Consider the following 10,681-nt stretch of genomic DNA (forward strand, 5'->3'; position numbering starts at 1 on the left):
AAGTAAAGAAAGGCTAATTGAGCAGAACCTCAGTTTAGGAGCCTACAGAGATAATCATGGAGCCGATCTTCAGTCTCTACGAGGTGCTTGGCCGTCTTTGAGAATGCTATGGATTTGTTGCTTCTTTTTTCTGTATGCTCTTCACACTTCTTTGTCTGATGCATATTCCATGACTCTGACAAGTTAGGATTGATCACATAAAACAGAAGGGCAGTCAGTTCAGTTCAGTCACTCAGTCGTGTCTGACTCTTTGCGACCACATGGACTGCAGCATGCTAGGCCTTCCTGTCCATCACCAACTCCTGGAGTTTACTCAGACTCATATCCATTGAGTCGGTGATTCCATCCAACCATCTCATGCTCTGTCCTCCCCTTCTCCTCCTACCTTCAGTCTTTCCCACCATCAGGGTCTTTTCATTTTTTTTTTCTTGTTTTTAACGCACACTTCTCCAACAGATTTATTTCTTTAAAGGAATGGATTTTGAAGAGAAAAAACATGGGGCAGAGAGGTATGGAATAGAAAATAAATACAAACGTAAGCTGTTTTACTAATTGCTTTATAACCACAAACTAGTACAGAGAATGTCCTGTACAAAACACAATAAAGGTTCAAAGATGGAGGTGTTCCCTTAGGCAAGGTGAAGACTTCAGTCTCTGGTATTTGGAATTTAGGCTGCAGTCCTTGTTTTTGGATGGATCACTGGGTGTATGGCACAGTCCATGCTTTTAACCAGATTTGAACAGGAGAATGGCCACTTGGCCCAGGTAGAAGTAGATGAAGTGTTTGGTTTCATGTGTCACATAACTACCGAAGTTCCTCCCCACGATTCAGTGACAGGTGGGGTTGTACTTCTTGTCAAATTCCTTCTTGATATGGGCCGAAATGTCCTTCTCTATATTATACTTTTCCAACGCCTGAGTAGCACACTCCACCGAGACCTGTGGCATCTCCTCTGACATATCGGCATTCTTGATAACGGCCTTTCGGTCACACATGGTTACCAAGGAGCAGGGGCTGGCTGACTGCAACGGTCTCCTGGGGGAGGGGCTGGCGAAGCTCACCACTGAAGCCCTGGCGCATCTCATTTCTTTGCATCAGGTGGCCAAAGTATTGGAGTTTCAGCTTCAGCATCAGTCCTTCCAATGAATATTCAGGACTGATTTCCTTTAGGATGGACTGGTTGGATCTCCTTGCAGTTCAAGGGACTCTCAAGAGTCTTATCCAACACCACAGTTCAAAAGCATCAGTTCTTCGGCACTCAGCTTTATTGTCCAACTCTCACATCTATACATGACTCCTGGAAAAAACCATAGCTTTGACTAGACAGTAATGTCTCTGTTTTTTAATATGCTGTCTAGGTTGCTTTTCTTCCAAGGAGCAAGTGTCTTTTAATTCACGGCTGTAGTCACCACCTACAGTGGTTTTGGTGCCCCCCAAAATAAAGTCTGTCACTGTTTCCCCATCTATTTGCCATGAAGTGATGGGACCAGATGTCATGATCTTAGTGTTCTGAATATTGAGTTTTAAGCCAACTTTTTCACTCTCCTCTTTCACTTTCATGATGAGGCTTTTTAGTTCTTTTTTGCTTTCTCCCATAATAGTGGTGTCGTCTGCATATCTGAGGTTACTGATATTTTCCCCAGGAATCTTGATTCTAGCTTGTGCTTCATCCAGTCCCAAGGAGAGTGTTTATAAACAGCATTAAGCAGGGACTTCCCTGGTGGTCCAGTGTACTCCCAGGACTGCACTCCCAATGCAGAGGGCACGGATTTGATACCTGGTCAGGAAACTAGATCCCATATCATGCAACTAAGAGTTCAAACGCCACAACTAAAGATCCTGAATGCTGCAGTTAAGATCAAAGATCCCTAGTGCCACAGCTAAGCCCTGGAGCAACCAAGTAAATAAATATAAATGGATAAATAAGTGAATGAAAGCCAGTTCCCTTATTATTATCCTTAAAAAAAAAATGGATAAAGCAGGTATTTCATGGACATCCAGAAAAGAAAAGGAAATGGGCCACACAGGATTAGCACTTGATGAAAGTACAAGGCCAGAGTCTATGAATTCCATTGGTAATGATTCCTATTGCACTCTACTTTGTTTCCTGGTTCCCAGTAGCCCAGACTTTTGGGTTCATTTAGACATCATTGTTTGGCCTGCTCTTGTGTTCATGTCAGTTCTATATTTACAAGACCTTTGAAGTCCTATACCCATCATGATTCGGCTCTATGTCCCAAGTTTTCATTCCCAGCTCCAAGAATCTGATCTGCGCAGCCAGCCAGTATGTCAGTTCTAATTTGAATAGGTGAGGAACCCTGACCCAGCTAGCTGATGTAATTCTGCCTTTGTGGCAGTCATATGGGACAAGAGTCATCAGTTAATTTCCTTCTTTCAACAGAGAAGGTAGATGGAGACAATTTCAAAGAAGGGGTGTGGTTTAGATTGGCATCCCAAAATACGTCTGTTATATTTGGCACAATTAATTATTACTATGTAGTTCCTATTACATAATTATTACTATGTAGTTCTTGCCTGGAGAATCCCAGGGGCGGGGAAGTCTGTTGGGCTGTCGTCTATGGGGTCTCACAGAGTCGGACACGACTGAATCGACTTAGCAGCAGCAGTTCCTATTACTATTATTGCTTTTGTGTGACTGTGTGGTTTTTGTTATTTTTTTCTTGCTTCATTAGACTCTCAGCTCCTAGAGGGCAAGATTTAGCACTGTGTGACCTCAGTGTTCTTTGGTTTCCTCATCTATAAAAAGGGATTTGTTGGGGCCCAGGGCAGGCTGCTTCAAAATACTCCTCAATGGCCTATTGATTATTTTTGAACTAAAGTTACTTAAGAAGTGATCAGTGCAGGAGGGACTTTGGTCCTCCTTTCTGTCTCCTGAAAGTAGGAAATAAATCTCTCATATGAAAGGTGCACTCTCTATTTCTGGAGTGTTGACTGAAAAAAAAAAAAAGTATAGCCTGCAAGTTGGGAATTATATTTTATTTGGTCACCTTAGTGAGGACTGTAGCTGGGATGGCAGCCTCTCAGACAGCCCGAGGAATTGTTCTAAAGAGGTAAGAAAGGAACCAGGCTATATAGGGGTTCTTGCTCAAAACAAAACATGCAGTCAAACATCAAAAGACTACTGCTAATTACAAAAAAACAGCATCTCAAATTACTGATTTTAGTGCTTCTCTATGTAAAGGAAGATGTAAGAATCTGGACTTATTGAAATCATTCCTTAATATGCATCTTAACTGTCTAGGGCCTGTATTCAGTTTTTCTCCATCCTGAATTCCCCTCAGGGCGCACCATCAGGGCCAACTCCAGTGGCTGATGGCTTTAGGACCCACAACATCTTTTGTTTACTGAAATGGCAGGCAAGGTTGAATATGAACAAACCTTCTTACTTTTAATTTACTACCCCAAGCCCAAACTTTGTTTAGATGCTTCACTGATGAAGCATTCAAAGCCTGATTTATTTATTCTGTTAATTCCTCACAAATGTATTGTTTCTTTGTCTACAAAATATAAAATCTGCCTGCTTTGAGCACTTCTTAGGTCCTAGTTCTGGTGTTAGTGGTAAAGGAACACACTTGCCAATGAAGGATATGCAAGTGTTTTGGGTTCGATCCCTGGGTTGGGAAGATATCCTGGAGGAGATCGTGGCAACCCACTGCAGTATTCTTGCCTGGAGAATCCCATGGACAGAGGAGCCTGGCGGGCTCCAGTCCATAGGGTCACACAGAGTCAGACACGATCAAATTGACTTAGCACTTCTGTACACAAGAATTAAATTTGTTTCTTTTTCTCATGTTAATCTTTCTTGGGTCAATTTTATTATTAGTCTAGCCACAAGAACTCAAGAGGCAGGGTGGAAAATTTCCTCTCATTCACAGATTCATAAAAGTATCTAGGTCATTAGGTGCTTGTAAGGGTTAAAGATAATGTGCTCAGTAAATATTACCTATCAATATTCTCTCCTCTTCTTTGTAGCTTCTTCAGTTTCCCTGTTCCCAACATACAAATGGTGAGTGGCATTTAAAAATTTGTGTGTGTGTTTGTGTGGTTGGATTGAATTCTTTGGGAAATCACGAGTGGATTTTGCCTTAGGAATGAGTAGGATCACTTCTTTCTTAAGAAAATGCCAATTGTGCCTTTTCTTTCCCAGTTCTCTCACTGTTCCATTTTGGTGATATTGCAGATCAATTTTCCTCAATGATATAGCTCTTTTTTTTTGCCCTTTTTGACTGTGCCACACAGCATTAGTTTCCTGGCTAGGGATCAAACCCACACCCCCAGCATTGGAAGCCTGGAGTCTTAACCACTGGACTTTGAGAGAAGTCCTAACCATATAGCTCTTATATATTGTACGTAAATTATTTGCTTACATATGTTTAACATATGCTAAATAGGTTGCTCTGGGAAGATACTTTTCTGCCTTTGTGTCACATTTGTGTCTGTTAAAATCTTTGCTTGGAGCTTGGCACAAAGGAGCTCAGTATTGAACAAGTATCTGAAGATCTAGCTCTGAGCTCTTATTCTAGCAGGCCTGTAGACAGATATCCAAGTGATAAAGTGCCAAGAAACATTCAAGACTTGGAGATGGTCAAAAGAAATGATTGGATGTCCTTTCAGTAGAGTGTTGGGCATTGTCTGGGGGAAACTTAGGGATTATCTTATTCTATTTTACTGATTCTTCTATTGACTAGACTATTTTAAAACTGTGAGAGTAGAAGTTAAATTTTAGGAAGCTAATAGCAATACAAATAATTCACATTCCTAGCAATGCAAATGAATTTTACCAGGCAGAACATATAAATCTCTCAGTCAAAATGAACTTGCTTTAACATCTTTCTGGTTTTCTCATTAATGAATGAGTTGAATAAAATCTTTGGCACAATTTCATTTTGTATTTGCATGGGAATAGTGATTTTAAGTCTTTGAAAAAGTATACTTTAATAGAAATAATGTGATAAGTCCTGTAAAGGAGGCACAAAGACTGGGGAACACAATGTGGGATCAATTTATTTGCCATCACTGGGGAGGGAAGATTTCACCCAGGAGGGGACTTTTAAGCTGGAGTTTGAAAGAAGAGTTGAATTGAGGTGAAATTGTAGTTAGGAGAGAAGATGGAGGGAAAGAAAAACTGCAGTCAAAACAGAGTAGCTGTGGGGTCTGTTGAGGGAGTCCCCTTGGCTCCCAATGCTTAAGAGGCATTAAAAAAAAAAAAAAAACTAGAGATATAAACCTTTATTTTATGACTTTGTCATAATTCATTTTTGAATGAGACATGTACTGCTGCTGCTAAGTCAGTTCAGTCGTGTCCGACTCTGTGCGATCCCATAGACGGCAGCCCACCAGGCTCCCCCGTCCCTGGGATTCTCCAGGCAAGGACACTGGAGTGGGTTGCCATTTCCTTCTCCAATGCATGAAAGCGAAAAGTGAAAAGTGAAAGTGAAGTCACTTAGTTGTATCCGACTCTTCTCGACCCCATGGACTGCAGCCTACCAGGCTCCTCCATCCATGGGATTTTCCAGGCTAGAGTACTGGAGTGGGGTGCCATTGTCTTCTCCGGAGACATGTACTGAGGACAGTTTAAAATACTGGGAAAGCGAGATGCTGAATATCTTCCAGCTAGGAGCAAAGATGTGGCCACTCTTGGGGCCTCAGGCAGCATGGATCAGATGCACCAGTGTTGTCCAACCCGTTTTACTTAGAGCCACCTCCTTTTTTGAGGGCCGTTAGTCCTCATTTCCTGCCAAATTTTCACAAGAGGCTTCCTGTTCTTCCAAATGAGCCTTAGAGCTCTCACTGGCTCTTCAACCACTTTTAAGATGTGGGGAGACCTTGGAGTTAGCCCTCCTGATACTGTGGTATCCCATGGAAGTCATCATCAGCTCTAGGATCAAAGGCCCAGTAGGGATTTGACCCCTTTAGGTATCACAGCACATACTCTATGTAGATTTACTGGGGATTTAGAGCTTGTTGTTCAGTCCACAAGTCATGTACAACTCTGCGACCCCATGGACTGCAGCATGCCAGCTTTCTCTGATCTTCACTATCTCCCGGAGTTTGCTCGAATTCATGTTCATTGTGTGGACATGAGTTGGTGGTGCTAACTAACCATGTAATCTCTCTGCCACCCCCTTCTCCTTTTGCCTTCAATCTTTCCCAGCATTAGGGTCTTTTCCACTGAGTTGGCTCTTCGAATCAGGTGGCCAAAGTATTAGAGCTTCAGCTTCAGCTTCAGCATCAGCCCTTCCAATGAATATTTAGGCTTGATTTCCTTTAGGATTGACTGGTTTGATCTCCTTGCAGTCCAGGGGACACCCAAGAGTCTTTTTCAACACCACAATCAGGACTTATTCAGGATTTAGAACTGAAATGCTTGTCTTCTTAACAAATTTAGACATATTTTCATTCATATTTGAAATTTTGTGTGTATGTGTACAAATTATTATATTTTAAAAATAGTGAAATATATCCCACAACCCCTTATTCTTATTGAAAATTTAATTCTGCAATAGGAAAACTGCCACAGATTAACTACATAATGTTAATCATGAGCATGGTTTCCTAATTAAATCTATTAATAGACTTAAATGCCATCATTTATATTTTTCTCAATATAAAAAGAAATACATGTGTTCATTGTGGAAAAATTGGAAAAAAAATGGGCAAAAAGATTAAAATTAAACTTGTTTTTAATAATTCTACCAACTAGACACAAGAACTGTTAACATACCTTTCAGGATTTTTTCTTTGTTCACACAGAGAGTTTGTTTTTTTTTAATTTATAAGAAAATGGCTACTTCTGTCTTTCAATTTTAAAAATCAAAGTGAAATTCACACAACATAAAGTTAGCCATTTAAAAGTGAGCAGGTCTGGGGATCTTGTTGCAAAACATTTTCATCACTGCAAAAAGGGATCTGGTACCCATTAAACAGTTACTCCCCATTCCATCCACTCCCACCCTCTGGCTACTGCCAATCTGTTTCCCGCATCTCTGGATTTACCCATTCTGGCTACTTCATATAAACAGAATCATACAATATGTGACCTTCTGAGTCTGTCGTCTTTCCCCGAACATACGTTTTCTGAGGTTCAGCACATTACAGCATGTATCAGTACTTCATGCCTCATTGTGGCTGAATAGCATTTGAGTGGATGTATATATCACAGCTTATCCATTCCTCTGTTGGTGGATGGCTATTTCTTTTTACAATCTGCTTGTTAAAGTACATAATAAAACTTTAATACATCCTGAACATTTGTCCTTGAACAGTTTTTACAGTCTTGCTCCACAAGAGGTCACAGGAACATGCCTATACAAATGCAACATTTAGAAATAGATTAAAAGTAGAGTTAAGTCAGAACTTCGGATTTTGGGTTACTACCTCATGCATATCAGTACACCCCCACACTGGCAAACACACACTGTGATTACCATCACCATTAGAGCCAGACCCTCCTGAGTTTCCTTTTTTGTTTCTGCCTTCAGATATGAATTCTTTCTTGAAGGAGGGGATATTATGAGGAAGTGCTGATTCCTGTTCACTGTCACCTCTCTTGAGGGATGTGGTGTTAAGAGGCCCAGTCTTTTAATCATCTTGGCCTGTCCCTAAGAGTGCTGTACTTGGTGGTCTCAATACCCTCGTGCCTAGCTATTTGCATGATTGTATTCTTTTCCAGCAACCAGAAGAACATACTCAGTTCATTTCATTCTCTAACTCTAGGACCAGATTAGTCCCTATTTAGACACCTATTACTGTCTATTTAAACATTTATTTTCTCAAGCCCCATGCCAGCAAACTCAATTCATTTCTCCAGAGGCATGGAATGGTCTGTGTATGCCTCAGCAGGCCACACCTAAGTTTTGCTAACTAATTTCAACTATTGTTCCTCATCTCAAAGCCACTGGCCTTTAGCCCCACAACCACTATCTGTCCCTCCCCAATGGATGGGGTATTTTGCTTTCTGGGGTCTTGGAAAGATATGTGAGCTCTAAAGTATTTGTCAAATTTTTACTAACTCAATTTACATAATGTACCCCCAATCCAGCTAATAACTACTTGGCTTAATAAACATTTCTTGAGTTCCTACTGTGTTCTAGGCACTCTGCCAGGCTTTAGGAACTAAAAAAAAGAGCTAAAAATATGAGTTAGGATTTGAAACGATTCTAACAGCATTCACAAAAAATAGTGGCTTAAACAAGACTATCTTTATTTCTCTCTCATGTAAAAATCCAGATGTGGAAAGATGGCTCCACAGTTGTCTGGGACTCAGAGGAAAGTGTCCAAACTTTCTACTCTGCCATCCTTGGGGTTGAGCCTCATCCACATGTGCCAAAACAGAGCTCCAGCCATTGCATCTATATTCTAGAGAAACAGGAGGGAAGGAGGAAGGAGAAGGCATCAAGGCTATGATGACTACCTTGTAAGGAAAATTTCCAGAAACTGTTGTATATCTTGTCTTCAGTTTGTTGTTGTTCAATTGTTCAGTCGTGTCTGACTCTTTGCGACTCCATGGACTGTAGCACACCAGGCTTCCCTGTCCTTCACCATTTCCTGGGGTTTGCTCAAACTCACGTTCATTGAGTTGGTGATGCCATCCAACCATCTCATCCTCTCTTGTCCCCTTCTCCGTTTGCCTTCAGTCTTTCCCAGCATCAGGGTCTTTTCCAATGAATTGGCTCTTCACACCAGGTGGCCAAAGTATTAGAGCTTCAGCATTAGCATCAGTCCTTCCAATGAATAGTCGGGGTTGATTTATTTTAGGATTGACTGGTTTGATCTCCTTGCTGTTGATGGGACTCTCAATTGTATTTTCCCACAACGCAGATGGAAAGCATCAATCCTTTGGTGCTCACTCAGCCTTCTTTATGGTCCAGCTCTCACAACCATATGACTACTGGGAAAACCACAGCTTTGACTATATGGAACTTTGTAGGCAAAGTGATGTCTTTACTTTTTAATATGCTGTCTAGGTTTGTCATAGTTTTTCTTTCAAGTACCAAGTGTCTTTTAATTTTGTGGCTGCAGTCACAGCCAACAGTGATTTTGGAGCTCAAGAAAATGAAGTCACTATTTCCATTGTTTTCCCATCTATTTGCCATGAAGTAATGGGACCTGATGACATAATCTTCATTTTTTGAATGTTGAGTTTTAAGCCAGCTTTTTCACTCTCCTTTTTCAACTTCATCAAGAAGCTCTTCAATTCTTCTTCACTTTCTGCCATGAGGGTTGTGTCATCTGCATATCTGAAGTTATTTATATTTCTCCCAGCAATCTTGATTCCAGCTTGTGCTTCATCCAGCCCAGCATTTCACATGATGTATTCTGCATATAAGTTAAATAATCAGGGTGACAATATACAGCCTTGACGTAGTCCTTTTCCAATTTGGAACCAGTCCATTGTTCCATGTCTGGTTCTAACTGTTGCTTCTTGACCTGCATACAGGTTCTGGTGGAGGTAGGTAAGGTGGTCTGGTATTCCCATTTCTTTAAGAATTTTCCACAGCTTGTTGTGATCCACACAGTCAAAGGCTTTCACTTAGTCAATGAAGCAGCTGTTTTTCTGGAATTCCTTTGCTTTTTCTATGATCCAGCAGATGTTGGCAATTTGATTTCTAGTTCCTCTGCCTTTTCTAGATCCTGCTTGAACATCTGGAAGTTCTCGGTTCATGTACCATTGAAGCCTCAGTCAGTCAGTTCAGTCGCTCAGTCGTGTCCGACTCTTTGTGACCCCATGAATCACAGCACGCCAGGCCTCCCTGTCCATCACTAACTCCCAGAGTTCACTCAGACTCACATCCATTGAGTCAGTGATGCCATCCAGTCATCTCATCCTCTGTTGTCCCCTTCTCTTCTTGCCCCCAATCCCTCCCAGCATCAGAGTCTTTTCCAATGAGTCAACTCTTCGAATGAGGTGGCCAAAGTACTGGAGTTTCAGCTTTAGCATCATTCCTTCCAAAGAAATCCCAGGGCTGATCTCCTTCAGAATGGACTGGTTGGATCTCCTTGCAGTCCAAGGGACTCTCAAGAGTCTTCTCCAACACCACAGTTCAAAAGCATCAATTCTTCAGTGCTCAGCTTTCTTTACAGTCCAACTCTCACATCCATACATGACCATTGGAAAAACCATAGCCTTGACTAGATGGACCTTTGTTGGCAAAGTAATGTCTCTGCTTTTCAATACGCTATCTAGGTTGGTCATAAATTTTCTTCCAAGGAGTAAGCGTCTTTTAATTTCATGGCTGCAGTCACCATTTGCAGTGATTTTGGAGCCCAGAAAAATAAAAGTCTGACACTGTTTCCACTGTTTCCCCATCTATTTCCCATGAAGTGATGGGACCAGATGCCATGATCTTCGTTTTCTGAATGTTGTCTGAATATTTGAAATCCTGAAAGATGATGCTGTGAAAGTGCTGCACTCAATATGCCAGCAAATTTGGAAAACTCAGCAGTGGCCACAGAACTGGAAAAGGTCACTTTTCATTTCAATCCCAAAGAAAGGCAATGCCAAAGAATGCTCAAACTACTGCACATTTGCACTCATCTCACACGCTGGTAAAGTAATGCTCAAAATTCTCCAAGCCAGGCTTCAGCAATACGTGAACTGTGAACTTCCAGATGTTCAAGCTGGTTTTAGAAAAGGCAGAGGAACCAGAGATCAAATTG

The 10,681-nt window shown here is 41.2% G+C and overlaps 1 pseudogene; it reads right to left on the reverse strand.

Moving 5' to 3' along the window:
- Positions 1-644: 644 nt before the first annotated feature.
- LOC104988238 lies at positions 645-1,033 on the reverse strand (annotated as a pseudogene).
- Between the last annotated feature and the right edge of the window lie 9,648 nt (positions 1,034-10,681).

Source organism: Bison bison, unplaced genomic scaffold (genome assembly GCF_000754665.1).
Source record: "Bison bison bison isolate TAMUID 2011002044 unplaced genomic scaffold, Bison_UMD1.0 scf7180017864118, whole genome shotgun sequence".
NCBI lineage: Eukaryota > Metazoa > Chordata > Mammalia > Artiodactyla > Bovidae > Bison > Bison bison.